Source organism: Amphiura filiformis, chromosome 1 (genome assembly GCF_039555335.1).
Source record: "Amphiura filiformis chromosome 1, Afil_fr2py, whole genome shotgun sequence".
NCBI classification, from domain to species: Eukaryota; Metazoa; Echinodermata; class Ophiuroidea; order Amphilepidida; family Amphiuridae; genus Amphiura; species Amphiura filiformis.
This window is the reverse complement of record NC_092628.1, coordinates 50,343,583-50,358,751: the sequence shown is the minus strand read 5'-3', so window position 1 is coordinate 50,358,751 and position 15,169 is coordinate 50,343,583. Positions and strand designations below refer to the sequence as shown.

At 34.5% G+C, this 15,169-nt stretch overlaps 1 protein-coding gene and 1 pseudogene across 1 annotated transcript in view; both read right to left on the bottom strand.

The window, feature by feature from the left end:
* The window catches only part of LOC140148402 (aspartate dehydrogenase domain-containing protein-like), a 316,009-nt gene that overhangs the window by 154,424 nt on the left and 146,416 nt on the right, over positions 1-15,169 (bottom strand). The window lies entirely within an intron of this gene.
* LOC140148382 (neuronal acetylcholine receptor subunit alpha-3-like) overlaps positions 1-15,169 on the bottom strand; it is a 71,224-nt pseudogene that overhangs the window by 13,834 nt on the left and 42,221 nt on the right.

Sequence of the window (15,169 nt, the reverse complement as noted above, 5' to 3'; positions counted from 1 at the left end):
TGTCATTCAATTGAAACATTAATGGAGATCTGGTTTCATGAACTGTTCCGAGACAGAAAACACTTTCATCCGTAAATTATTCAAAATTTTGTCTACCTGGTATTTGCTTGTGGGGGCAGTTCTACCCTATAGGTCAGGTTTAGAGTTTGCATTTATATAAATGTTACATAGGTAAAAAGGAAAGGATTTACAAAATCAAATTCATTTGGTAATAAGCGATCCTGGGAATGTACTGTAAAGCGTCGTAATCATTATTGGTGGATTAAAGTAGCCAATACCAAACCCATATATTGCACGGATGATTTAAAATAATTAATTGTCATAATCATCTGCAGCATAATATGACTTGAATAAAAGGATTTTTAACATTTCTTATGCTATTGTGTTACAAACCTAATTTGTTAGCACTTTAATTGTGTGTCGCCAGGTGGTTATATAATTGTACTACCGATGTTTAAGATATTAGAACGTTTTGAATTTCACGTAAGCTGAGACATTTTTGCTGAGTTGTAGTTTTGTAGCCTCTTGTTTTTATTATGGTTTGAAATGTTATTGGATTCAAGCGTGAGTGAGAAAGATGTTTGAAAGCCCATTTTGAATATGTGAGTGTTGAGATGGTTACATGATAGATATTAACTTTTATATCTAAATTATTGAATCTAATGTGATATGTATTTATAATGCAGTTCAAAATATTAGAAAGAATGGGATGGTAGGAGCCATATTTTACCAGTTTATAACTTGCTTGCTTGCTTGTTTGCTTGCTTGCTTGCTTATTTCGGGTGGTTTTCCCGAACCACGACAGCTTACCATTTCCTCCTGTCCTGCATCGCCGCGCCGTTCCCAGGTCAGATGCTTCTAGTCCGGTGTCTTGCTTAAGTACATCTCCATATGTAAGGGGTGGGCTACCAGGGTTTCTTTTTCCATGTTTGGGTGCCCAGTTTATCAGGTTGACAACAGGTTCACACTTGTTCCTGATCTTTTTTTGTTGTTGCTAATGTGCTGCTTCCATTGGATGTTGTATACTGCCCTAAGCATTCGGGTGTAACAACCGTCCAGCTCTTAAGATAGTTTGGGAGTTATGGTCCAGCTTTCACATCCGTATGTTAATAGAGACTCCACTGTTGCACTGAAGACCCGCAGTTTGAATTTTTTGGTAGAGCAGACTTCCAGATCTTGCTTAGGCTGTTGCATACTCTCCAAGCTGCTGCCTTGCGTGTTTTGACATCATGCTCTGTGGTATAGCCATCCATGCTCCAAGATATTTGAAGTCCTTCACCTCATCTAGCTTTGTGCCATTATTTGTGCTGATGTTAACTGGCTAATCTTGGTTAAATATAACTAAAAATAATATAAATACATTGATCGTATAAGAAATAAGTCATACAAGCCAATAATACCATGTGTATTTCCATAGGTGCTGTGGGTTTTTAGGCAAGGCCAATAATATATCAGAACCACAGTTTTGGGCATTTTCATCCTCCTGAAAAAATCATGAACATGGACCTGCCTTAATGGAGCCAAGTTTATTTTTGGTGTCTCTCTTACAAGGATCAAATAACGTGAATTTATATAACAGAATACCGATGTTTTAATTAAATTATATATTAGAACAAATTCGGATGAATCGCTATTGTAAGAAGTCTTTAAAGGGGTACTACACCCCTCGATAAATTTGTGTCTATTTTTGCATTTTTCTCAAAAACTAAAAACACAGTGGTAACAAAAGTTATGTATATTAGAAAGCGGTTTCTTATTTATGATAAGAAATAAGGTACCGCTAGGATGTACCCCGTTTCTTATCATATAAACTGAACTGCTTGTCTTGAGTCACTGAAATTTCAGTGTAGTGATTGGATTCCTTGCCCCAATAATATACATAACTTTATTTACCAGTGTGTTATTATGTTTTGAGAAAAATGCAAAAATAGTCACAAATTTACCACAGGGGTGTAGTACTCCCTTAATGTCTTATATTATTATATAATGTCCTTGTTTGAAAGAATTTCTAGGATGTGTTGCTGGTTTAAATTGTGTAATATTGAATGTAACATTGATTGTTTTAACATGTTTACTGTACGTATACCACATTGGTTCCCTGCCACTAACAGAAGACATTCTCTGCTTCATTTTATATTCAAAGTTTGTTTCTCTAATCCTACACTCCAATTTTTGCGTGTGGGGCGAGGGGTTCACTGTGACACATCCTGAATAAATAAAGATAGTTCAATGGATTATAAAGAAATTTGAAATACCATCGATTTATACAGAAACTTGAAACCACCAAGTGTGTCTTTGTCAATATCGGAAAGGCTAAGCGATGTTTGGTTCTCCTGTTTTTTTATTCATTGGCATTCATATTTTCATATGCTTATGGAATAGTAATTTAATAATTGTTTTGAAATCACACTTTGATGCACGAAACCCAGGTCAACTGGATCGTATTGTTGAGGGGATGTTGATAATCTAGAAACCAAATACGATTTTTAGAAGTGACATTATGTTGAATTATTTGGCAACAATAAGAGAGTCAAACACTCTTATACATTTGACCTAAAGTACAGATGACTTAAAATCATCTTCATATAAGGTCACATCTTGAAGAAAAAACCAGAAGCGCAGGACAAAGTTGTAAGAAATAAAGATCAAATGTATTAAAACATCAGTCGATTCAAATTGGTACCATTTTAGTTTGATAATTTGTGGAAATAATTTGGTCATATGATTTTCTAAATGAATAGTTTTAAAGATGGGTTTAAACTGGTATTTTTGTCACATATTTGACCACCACTCTGAACCGCATTCTGCCTTCAGAACTAATGTAATATAGTACAACATGCCACTTTAGATACAAATTCTACACTTTCAAATTATAAGTGATCAGTCACGTACCTTTTAGTTCTAAAGTTAACGTGAATGTTTGGGCTGCTCTGCAATCTGAGATCATAACACAATCTTATAGTATGAAATAAATCAATGCGTAATGATAAGCCCAATCGGCATTGGAAGTTTGCAATGCATTGTAGGACAGTTTTTGCAGTTTTAGGACACTTTGTCCTTTGACCTTTCAGAAAATTCAGAGATATTGGGTTTTTGTACGTACAAAATATAATCTAAAATGTTTTACAATATTTAAAACAATTATAAAAAATATTCATAACCTCATTAATATACGCGAAGCCTGTAATCCAATCAAAAGAAATTGATTGCCTGACCGCGCACTAATTGCGAGGTCATTAATTAGAGGTTAATAACTGCGCATCGGTTATTTGGAGGCATTGTGAAAAATCTAAACATTTTGCCTTTGGAACCGAGGAATATTCCGAGGTCCAAAGCAAAATGTTTAGATTTTTCACAATGCCCGACATATAACCGATGCAAAGTTATTAACCTCATTCATAACCGTCACTTTGATCTTTTAACATTACAAAATAACACAAAATTTTCCTCAAAAGTTTGTAAAAATAAACAATTTATACATCTTCCCTTTCCCAAAATCGATCAGGCTAAAACAAAACGACCAATAACAAAAGTGCGTATCAGAATCTGTGCAAATATGGTAGCGCGCAATCCAAATACGGCAGCCAGCGCGCGCGCAGTTCGTTGGACGCAAAATACGGCGCACGCAGAAGTCAATTGTGTGCGACATTGGAACAATTACGCATTTTGCGGTCAATTGTGAGATATTAATGACCTCGATTTGCGTTCGCGTTTTCACAAATAATAAAATATGATTGGATCGCACGCATCGCGTTTATTAATAAGGTTATGAATAACTCACAATGACTCCGGACGCGCAACAATGACTTCTACGCGCGCGTGCGTGTATAAGCTACGCGTTATGGCAACGAACACGCCTACGCGATGCCGTCTCGCTTCTGTGATTGGTAGCTCTTGTTGTCGGCGCGAATGTTATATTCGCCTGGTTGATTTTTTTGTAGGGTAGGTTACAACAATAATTAAAACTGGTTATATTTTAACAACGTTTAATGGCATAAAATAACATAAAATGCTATTTTGATTTGTTCAAATTATTAAATACGACGGTAATGAATGACAATAATAACTTTGCACCATCTATTTTGAGTTCATTGTGTGAAATTGTCGGGTTTTGTTTTGGGCTCAGTATTTTTCCTCGGGAGCTACCGCTCCCTCGGAAAAATACCTCAGCCCAAAACAAAACCCTCCGATTTCACACAATGACCTCAAAATAGATGGTGCGCAGTTATTATTGTCTAATTAGTATTTTATAAATTAATTATTTGGTATTTTTAATGATCAAAATTGTGACAATAATAAGAAAATTAATAATAATTACGTCAACTTTCCCGCTATGTCAGAGGTCAAAGTGTCCCAAAACTGCTCTCAAAAACCGGAAGTTAGAATGGCGATTGGGCTTATTACAAGAAGGAACTCCACGAAGAAGAATCAAGAAAATCAAAATATGCCAACACAATTATATTGGTCAAGAGCAAGCAAAATGTTTGCTTGTTTATTGTCTAATCAAATCCATAACCCATGAAAACTGCCAGGCACTCGTCGCATTTAGCTAGAGCGATCGGATAACAAACTTCAGATGAAATTCAGACCTTCACCGGAGAGCTAGACCAATTCTTTACACCTGTACGCCTGCAGGCTACCAACTTGAAGCAGTTTCCACAATACATATGTGTTTTGTCTGGGAATATGAAATGAAACCAGTATATTATACAATCACAACCAAAGCAACCTGCATCATTGTGTATTTTCCTTAATGCATAATGATAAGGTTATCGTTCCCGTTCAAACTCTATACTCCTATAATCGTATATTATACGGTGTGTTGAAAGTTTGAAGATGGGTGTGGGGGTGTTTGGAAGGGGTGGGGGTGTGTATATATGTGACGTCGGAGTAGATATGTGTGACAGTATGAGTGCGTGTGTTATTTACACCATAGCCTCCACAGTCCACAGGGAATAACCCTATTACGCCTAGAACCCTTTCACAAAAAGCAATTTTATCGGATTGTATTGCCATCACTTCACCTATTTTATTAAAAAATATATGCAGCTTTACTGAATTTGGTAAAATTTTGTAAAATAACATTAAAACTTTTCACAGTTTTCCAAGATCCTATTGGCATCAGAACTTGCAATTATTTCCAAGACAAATATCTGCACTGCACCTCTTACCACTAGCTATATGCTCTCACTCATTGTCTCCTCAAAACGAGAATATCTGCGCTGGCCGACATTCAAGAGCAACTTGATGTCCAGATGTTTAAAGTCAAACTTCGACAAAAACAGTTTTACAAGATCGATTGCCATTAAACTTTAGTGATGCCTCACCAGATCGCGAGAAGCTTTTCAAGAAATGGTCTCTTATAAATTTAAAATGGTATTGACGTTGCCTGAAGTTAATTTGCACGGTCATTGTCTATATTTTCCGTGTCATCATTGTATTCATTCGGTATTTAATTCTAATAATTACTTGCTAAGAATCTACAGTTCACAACAGATTATTTTTTCTTCACTTTCCATTGTACTATCTTTGCAAGACATGTCGTGTTTTATTGAACTATAATGACGGATAGAAAGGTGACCAAACACTTCTTCATGGGCTCCCAAATTCTTTTCATTCTAACAAAGGACCACAGAGTGAAGTGTCACAATATCATTACTCACAATTAAAACCACTTTGCCTCATTTTGTTTATTTTCCAGCAATTCCATGACAAGTGCGGTTCTTTATTTGCATTCAAATATTATTATAAAGACAGAGAAGCTATCATATTTCACTTGAACTTTTTGAAAGTTATTGTCAGGCATATTAGATTAAAATTGTCTCCCAGAGATGATACGCAAAATCACCCAACTAACCTCTTATTAATCAGTAACTTCATTTTATGTGCAGGATGTACGTATAATGTCAACATTTGCAAGCGTGTCTTGTACATTTCTATTATTTAACAGTAAAAATTAATGAGGATGTCTTACGTTTTAGAGTAGTTAAAATGACTGATGACCTGTACTATGTGCCTTTCTTCTTTACCGTAAACACTCCTACGGATATTCACATAATTCTATAGCCAGCGAGAGTGTCATGCACATTTAAAACAAAAAGAAAACTAAGATTCCTGATACTCCTGCCTTAGGCTTTTCACAGTAGCAAAAATCCTCTCTGTGATGACCCGTGGGTATCGTTGTATCATCCTCTTATGTAACGTAAACACACTTCATTTGTACAATTTCCACATCCTTCCATTGGCAAGCGTGTGGTGCCTATTTCCCATACATTGTCCTACTTTGTATTCGATTTCTTCGTCACCTTATATGTTTACTAAGATGGTTTTTCAAATCCTGGGTAACTTTAAGGTTAATCGGAGGATTTACTTTATCTCTGTAGTTTACAATTTAAATAGCATTTTCTGCTCTGAAAAAAGTATCTCATTTATATATAATGAAATGAAAGTAATATTTAAATATTGCCGCTAATCACCATATCAAAATATTTTCATAATAACTGTATTCGTAACAAAAATCAAATTACAGATGCAGCAAATTTGCAGGTGAATTTGTGATTTATATATCTTAGAACACTGCCGATGCAAGGGACAATTTTACCTCCGCACTATTACATCCCTTCTGAAACAATGTATTCCCAGCAAACACAAAACGTTTTCGACATCATTCGCAAAAGGTTATAAAAGGTTGTCAGAAAACGTTTAAATGTCGGGTTATATAAAAGGTGTATTAAGAGTATAAAACGTTTTCATAACATTAAAAAACATTTTTGATAATCTACTGCTCAGCAAACAAAAATGTTTTACAGAAAACGTTTAAATGTCGGGTTATATAAAGGGTATAAAAACGTTTTAATAACATTCCAAAAACATTCTTGAAAACTTGATACAAAACATTCTAAACAAAATGTTATTTTGGGGTTGAAAAATATTTTGCGAAAAATGTTTGCCCAAAATATTTTCAATAACGTTTTAAAAACGTTTTCATGACCTTTATATAACCCGACATTTAAATGTTATTAAAGGGTTTTGAAAAAAACATTTTAAGAACGTTTCTTTGTTTGCTGGGTTCAAATGTTTTAACATAATGTTATTTAAGTATTGACACAATATTTGGCAAAAAATGTTTACAAAAATAGTTTACAATAAAATTTTTTGAAAACATTTAAAAATATTGTTGTAGTGTGTTTTCATACAAAACGTTTTAAAACGTTATCATGACCTTTATATAACCCGACATTTAAATGTTATTTAAACGTTTTTACCTAAACCAAAAGCCAAAATATAACTTATCTAAAACGTTTTTAAAACGCTAACGGTATTACACCTTCATGTCTTAAAAGTGCCAATGTAATTCATATAGGTAAGAAAATTGGTTTAGGTCAAAACAACCATCAAAACTACCGTCCTGTCTCTCTCCTAACCTTTCTTGCCAAAGTCTTTGAAATATGCGCTTGTCCTTAACTTCAACACTGCTATAAGACTACCCAACTTTATTTCAAAACTCAACAAACAGGAAGCCATCTTAATATGACTTGATCTTAGTGCCGCCTCGTATTCATCATTCTTATTCCTTAACAGATTCAATCAGTATTATGGTATTGTGGGAACTGCTCTTCCATGGTTTAACACCAATTTGTAACATCGTCATTACAGACGTGAGAGACGCACATTATTTATGTGCTTTCCGACCTTCACTGGCTGCCAGTTCGCCTGCGTATAGAGTTTTAAATTTATTTAACCATAAGATTCTTCTAAATTTCTCATTTACGTGTATTTGTTTCTCTTAAAAATAACACTTTAATAATGTTAACATGTTATGGTTTTGGGCCCATTGTAGGTATTTAAAATAATCTACATTCTGGTCAATATGAAGACACTGGTTCACAAATGATTGTCAAATGTTGTAAGTCTGAGGCACATATCTTCGACACATACGCCTTCGTACAAGCTCATGCTTAAAGGCCCATTCAGTTATTTGCTCATCTGGACGGTCGTAAAAATCATCAAAATTCAGATTTTGGTACCTTTGTCATTGTCATAGATGTGCTAACATAGCCTGCGAGTGGTTCAACCAAAAGCCGTGTATTTAAGACAAAATAAGACATTTTACACGAATCTGTAATTTAGATACTGACAGTATCTAAATCAGTACTGCTGTTTTCATCGTTTTTGGCCAAATTTGTCAATTTCAAAAATACCAAATGACAATTTGAATGACTTATCCTTCACTTTTAAGCAATTTATAAACAATGTTATTTGTTTACACTTGCGCTGGGATCACCGAATGGGTCTTTAATTGAGCCATACTATGACTGAAACAAAACGGTCCACAGAGTATTAAAAGTAATCTAATGCTGGGCAATTCATGTCACTGACAACAGACAGGAAAGGAAAGAAAGGAGCGAAATACAAGTAAAGTAGGAAGATAGAACGCAGACGAGTTAATTAATGAAACCATAAGAAATGTACATAGTGAGAGGAGAGAGAGAGAGAGAAAAAAAACCAATGTACTGCGCAGCAGGGTGTCAGGCAGCTCATGGAAATTTAAAGACGGACTGGGAATGTTGGAAGTTTAACCTCTTTTTTAAGAATCATCATAAGCATTTTCAAACATTAGTTACGTTTATTGAAAATATCATATCACACCTAGTAATAAAACCGATGCCAACACTTATTTTACGAAAAAAATCATTTCATTGTATCATCGGGAATAGAGAGAGCGCATATATCACGAGTTATATTAGTATGTTTACAGTTTGTATAGAGCGTATTATTTAATTCTTAACACTCGCTTCCAATACATTTGTATTCAGAACGGTAAAAAGATTTTTCAAAGTAGTTTTAAGCTAATTAGTATTGACTTCCCATATGGGGTACTTTGTAATTTTCAAAATTATTTACATCTTATAGGTACATGTAAGTGACCATATGGTTTATAACACAAATAGGTCTGGGCGAAAAATGTATGAAAATACGACCAGGAACTATTTGTTTGTATGGCATCCGACAAGGCTGCTTTAAAATTACTAAAATTTGACCAAGTTATTTAGCACATTTTGGGATTTGATGCTTCATTATATGACATTCTTGTTGAAATATTACCAAAATTCATCGGCACGGTATCAATTTGTAGTAGATATGCCCCTCCCTAATTGCCACTTACTTAGAAAAGGTCTCGGGTCAAATTATGTTATGTTTTTGATTATATTGGCATCTAAACTATCTAGCTTCATCTGGTATTGTTGGCTTTTGATTGTTAGAGTTCTGAATATGAGAAAACTCTGCCCGAAATGAACCATTTTCCCATTTCAATTTCTTTTTTTGAAAACTGTGTATTAGACAATTAGAATAGAACCATCAAAGGATGCAGATACACTTCACCAGAAATCAGAACTGGAACGTAGTGAAAAGTATAAAGGCTTAGAATTCGTGTTACTCTTTATTTGGATAACAACATATTCTTAAACACCAGCGTGATGCATACAAAGATATAGGATGTTACGTGCTAGAGCTGCTTGCCTCCCGTTTTAAATAATATGCTAAAATGGACTTGTAGTATACAAGACAAGTATATATAGAACATGTTCCACTTAACTTTTATAATAGTTACAAGGGACCTGTAACGAGGGACCTGGCCCACTTAGTTGAGAAAATAATGAAGTGGGGTTATGTATCAAGCACATTCAAATTCTATCCTCGGAATTAAGTTGTTACCTGATTTTCGTCTGGAATGAGGAGAAGAATAATATCAGAAAGTCGTCCCGATTTGGCGAGTAGGGTTAATCTGGAGGGTACAACTCTAGTATTAGGTTTTTCTTTCACACATCTTGATTATTTTAAACATGATAAACCTATCAAATGAAAGAACATTTGGAAATCCACACAAGTGACATCAGTCAATTTAAAATAAGAACATCAATAAAGTATTAGGGAAGAATCTACCATTACCGGGTACGAATTGATTGTATTACCTTTGGTAAATAAAGAAAATGCTCATACCGAAAGTGCTACCATCATCTATTCAACATACATTCTTGTAATGTGAAAACATAGAGATTGATGACTATGCTATCCACTCTACGTGACAGAAATAAATAGACATATTCATGCGATACCATTACACAAGTTCAGAGGATACACAGGAGTATTGTTGTCGCGAACGAATTACTAAATTCCACCTTCTGTCAGGTGTACACATTTCATATCAGGAATCTATCAGGAGGATAGACAGACAATCAGTCTTTCTGTCCATTTTGTGTTACACAGATCAATATTTTGAAGTAAAATCCTTCAGTAAAAACTGAAGCTGACTTAATTAATCCATATGGACGACAATTGTGTGTGGGGTGGGGTGATGTTGTGTGAGTGAGTGTAGGGTGAAGATATAGGCTAAATGCATGGTTGAAAAATACAATAGAGAACACCATTGCAGCTCCATAAAATTAGACTTTGAATACCTAAAACTACTCTGGTGCGAATTGTAGGGACGAGATAAAAGGTTTTCAAACACTTCAAGGGATCCAAGCAAACACCGCAATGTCAATCCATGAAATACAATGTATTGGTTGTCGTTTTACAAAAACAGTATGTCAACAATAAATGCTCACATCATTCCATTGGTTTTGTTATATTGATAATTCATCAGAGGGACTGTAATGATTATCTTTGACAGGGGTATCCATATGTATGCAGTCTACAGTGTGTGTCCTAAAAAATGTCAGTCTGAAGATAAGATTATTAAGAATATAAACGCCATCTTAGTTTATGTAGTGTGTTATATGTGATGCGATCAAGCAAAATCAGTCGGAAAGCTGGATTTTGCAGAAACCCCATTGAAATTGAACAACCAGTTCCAAAGATATGAGCAATTAAAGCGCTTCCAAAACAATAGGAAACAAAAGGAATATTGCCTTTGTTTGGCTATATCTCACAATCAATATTTCCGAGTTCCGACTGATTTTGCTTGATCGCATCACATATATCAGGAGAATGCAGAATAGCTACTATACACAATGACTTTTATTCCATCTCATTAAGGGATCTAAAATGAGCGTTTATTGCGTTTCGACAGTATTTTTTGTGGGACATGAGAGCACCTCGGACCTATCGAATTGCATTCTGAATACGAAGCATGTCTTTCTGATATCAAATAATTTTCATTTTTGAAAATCACAACATCAGACATATTGAATTGCATTCTGAATACGAAGAATGTCTTTCTGATATCAAATAATTTTTTGAAATTCATGATGTAATACAAATTTTATGACAAAATATTAAAATTGGATATTTTTCACATTTTTGATATATAACAGTCCTCAAAGTAAATTTTATAAATCTAATGACATATTCTTAAAGTGTGTGTAGCAGGGAGGAAAAGCCGACGATCAATTGAAAATTTTGACCTTTCATATTGAAGATATGGATTTTTTTCCCAAAAAGACCTAATTTTTTTTTGGTGTTTTGGGAAAAAATCCATATCTTCAATACGAAAGGTCAAAATTTCAATTGATCGTCGGCTTTTCATCCCACCTACATACTCTTTAAGTATAAATCATCAGATTTACAAAGTTTACTTCAAGTACTGTTAAATATCAAAAATATCAATTTTTAATGATTTGCCATAAAATGTGTATTAAATTGCGAATTTCAAAAAATCAAAATTATTTGATATCAGAATGACATTCTTCGTATTCAGCATGCGATTCGATATGTCTGATGTGCTCTGATGTCCCAAAATAAATACTGTCCAAACGTTCATACCCCAGCCCTTAAAGCATGTTATGTCCAAAGATTGGTGATTTACGTAGAGAAATTCCTAGTTGTTCCACTTTTCCCTAAACCTAACGTGGTGTGATCAATACCTCCTGAATTGCCTATGGATCAATGTATAAAATTGGAACAGGTGAATTTTGGCATGTCCCATAAATAAATTGACATTCACTTTAAAATAAAAGCTCTGAATCACACACACCCATACAAAATTACTGACACACCTGACATCCTGTTACACACCGAAAAATATTTGGAACTGATAATAAAGTTTGTGATGCACCCTGTTTATAAAATTAATGTGACTTGCAGGCAGTGTAATTGCTGAAACATAATACATATAAAAACAAACATTATAGTAAACAAATATTACAAACTGTACAAGACAACTACAGTATGCTACATACTATGTGACATTTGCCTACCGATATGTGTTTTAACCTTGTACTTCCTTTTTACAGTAGTCATGAAGGGGAATACGTGTTACTGGATTTAACTTGAAAACTTTAAGGGCCGGTTTCCCGAAGCATGGCTAGTGGTTAAGTTTCGTAAGCCATCAGGCTTAAGCCCAATTAGTCATATACCAGTGCTTACAAAAGACATCACCTACAAAGATAAATCAATAAACGGATAAACATTGGTAGGGCTAGCCAATTGGCTTAGGAAGCTTTAGGAATGTATTAAAATAGCTATGTGTAGTACGGAGTGTATTAATGAAATGTTGAGGAACACTACCCAAATGAAATAAATTAAAGCATTAATGCAATACAATTAATACAATGCGATCTGTTAAGTAATTATTCGATTCAATCAATTGAATTGATCAATCAATTAAGTTATTTAAGAATAGAACGGTAAGCTAATTTCAATTAAGTATTAAGTGATTGCATTAATCTGCCTTTCAATCCACTTAAATTTGTACAATGACTGCATTTCAGAAAAATATATACGCGTACATTTTGCCACAATACGTCACTGGGCATGAATAGCCCAGTGAACTTATGAAATGACCCACCACTAATTGCAGCACAATCCATATCATATAAATCCATCTGCGCTGCCAAAAGCTCGCACAAAAACATATCAAAAGGAAATCAATGTCTTCATCTCTCTTAAAAATGCTACTCCTCCTTTAAATTACATGCTATGACCATCAAACTTGGTCAGAAGAACCACTGGTCATATTGATTTCAAACGTTAAAACGGGCCTGATTAAACCTGGTACAAAGAATTCTTGATATGAGGGGAACATAAAAAAGTCAATATGAGGTCACCTTAGGTCAAATGGCAATAGAGGTTAAATGTTAAAATGATCCCGATTTGACTTAAACTTGGTGCAAATCATCCTTGATATGAGGGGAGCATAGAAAAGTCAACCGGGGTAACCCGAGGTCAAAGGACAAACTCTTTCCGATTGTGCTTAAACTTGATACAAAGTATCCTTGATATGAGAGGAACATGAAAAAGGCAACTTGTGGTCACCCGGGGTAAAGGTCAAATGAGGTCAAATGTTATGAAAAAAGTCAACCTGAGTTTTCCTGAGGTCAGAGGTCAAAGGAGGTCAGTAAGAAGCCACCGCCTGATATTTAATTGTGCTAGACTCCATCCAGGTCCAAACACTTTTTTTAATTAGCAAACAACAGTTGAAATAAATAGATATATCACTTCTTCATATTGATAAATACGTTATTTATTTAAACAATTGCAGTTTATAAAACTCCCATGTAATATAACATTATAATTTGCCTTGGTTACTGTCTTTTAAATAAATAAAGATTAGCTTTAAGCTACCAAGAAACTCGTATTAGCTATTGAAATAACAGTTTCAGGCGATCGTTATGCAAAAAAGATGGCAAAGTGGCGACTTATTTGGCGAAATTACATTCTCCTTAGAGCTGTTTGATTTTAATTTGGACACTGTATTCAAAAAAGAAAAGTTAAATATGCCAAGAGATGTATAATGACCTGTTTGTCTCAATTTGCCGTGCATATCGTATGCTATATGTTATTTGTATAATACCCGCAGTCAAAATAATAAAATGTCAAGCAATGCTTTATTCAGGAGCGTTACCATGGCAAAGATTAGGAATCATGCTAGCAATCATAATTATATTTGCTAAAAACTCTTATGAGCTTTACTCAACCTGTTTTTGCGCATTCAATCAAATTAGCATGAACGTTGCTGTATTTAATTTATTGAAATTTGATGCTTCTTACTTGGAGTCAACAAAAAATCATGTCATTGCTTATACTAGGCTATGACATTGGGAGGAAAAGCGCTGAATTAAAACACGAAACGCTTGCTTTAAAACTGAAGCTAATAACTATTTTCTGGACAAACCACGGATACGAAACCACGGTTTAGAATATTGTCAGGTGCACCGAAATGCCTTAATGTGTTTATATTCTTACTGCTTTTCTAACCCCTTGCTACTCATGTTACAAATTTGGCTTTTAGCTTTACGTGATGAACCCCTTACGTGCCCTTGTATCTTCTTATTGTCCCATTTAGCCAGCGTCTTGTATGTTTCTCGATATAAGGTAGGAAAAGTGGTGCAAACGGTCCAGAGGGAATTTATTTTATTTAAGCCAGTTTACTGTCAAAATAATGTATGAAACAAAATGACAAGTTACATTGGGTTAAACAAGCAAAGTTTCTTGAATAAATATTATATTGTCGATGTCTACCAAATATCAGAATGCGCGGGCATCCTTACCGAACATCCGAATACCATTATAACCTAACCTACTTGATCAAGACTCGTTTGTGCAGTACAACTATAATTACATCTTACGTCAAAGACGATGTCTTCATCATGTTCGTTGCACTTTAAATGAATTTGGTGGAAGTATTTCCGCCTGACTTTAAGTAAACTACGTTATCTTGATGGGAGCGACATTCATAAAGAATAGTGCTCTCATGGTGATTAAATCAAGTCCAAAATCAATGCGCCGAGCGATTTATGACTTACAACTTGTAAAATGTGAGGCTGACCAAGGACTCTTCCATGGTATATTTTGTTCAACATGTTTGTAAAATGTATTGTACATAATATTTATCACGTATAATACAGCATAGACCTCAAGAATTTAAAATATTTTACTCGAATGTCGATGGCTTTATGCGGCAATTAAAACCACCGCATTCTATCGGCTTCTACTTCACTATGGGTATTGGTGAAACGCTCCACAGATTTCCATAACAATATCCATGTTTGCTCTTATGAAATCATTCTAAGGAATATGAACTTTATTTGCACGTTAGATTAAATTAGACAAGTCATGATCTTTTATATTGATCAGAAATTTAATTGAAAAACGTTCATGGGATTTTTTTGCGAGGGCGCCCACACATTGTGACGTTATAGCGACATTACGATGTGAATGTTGGTAC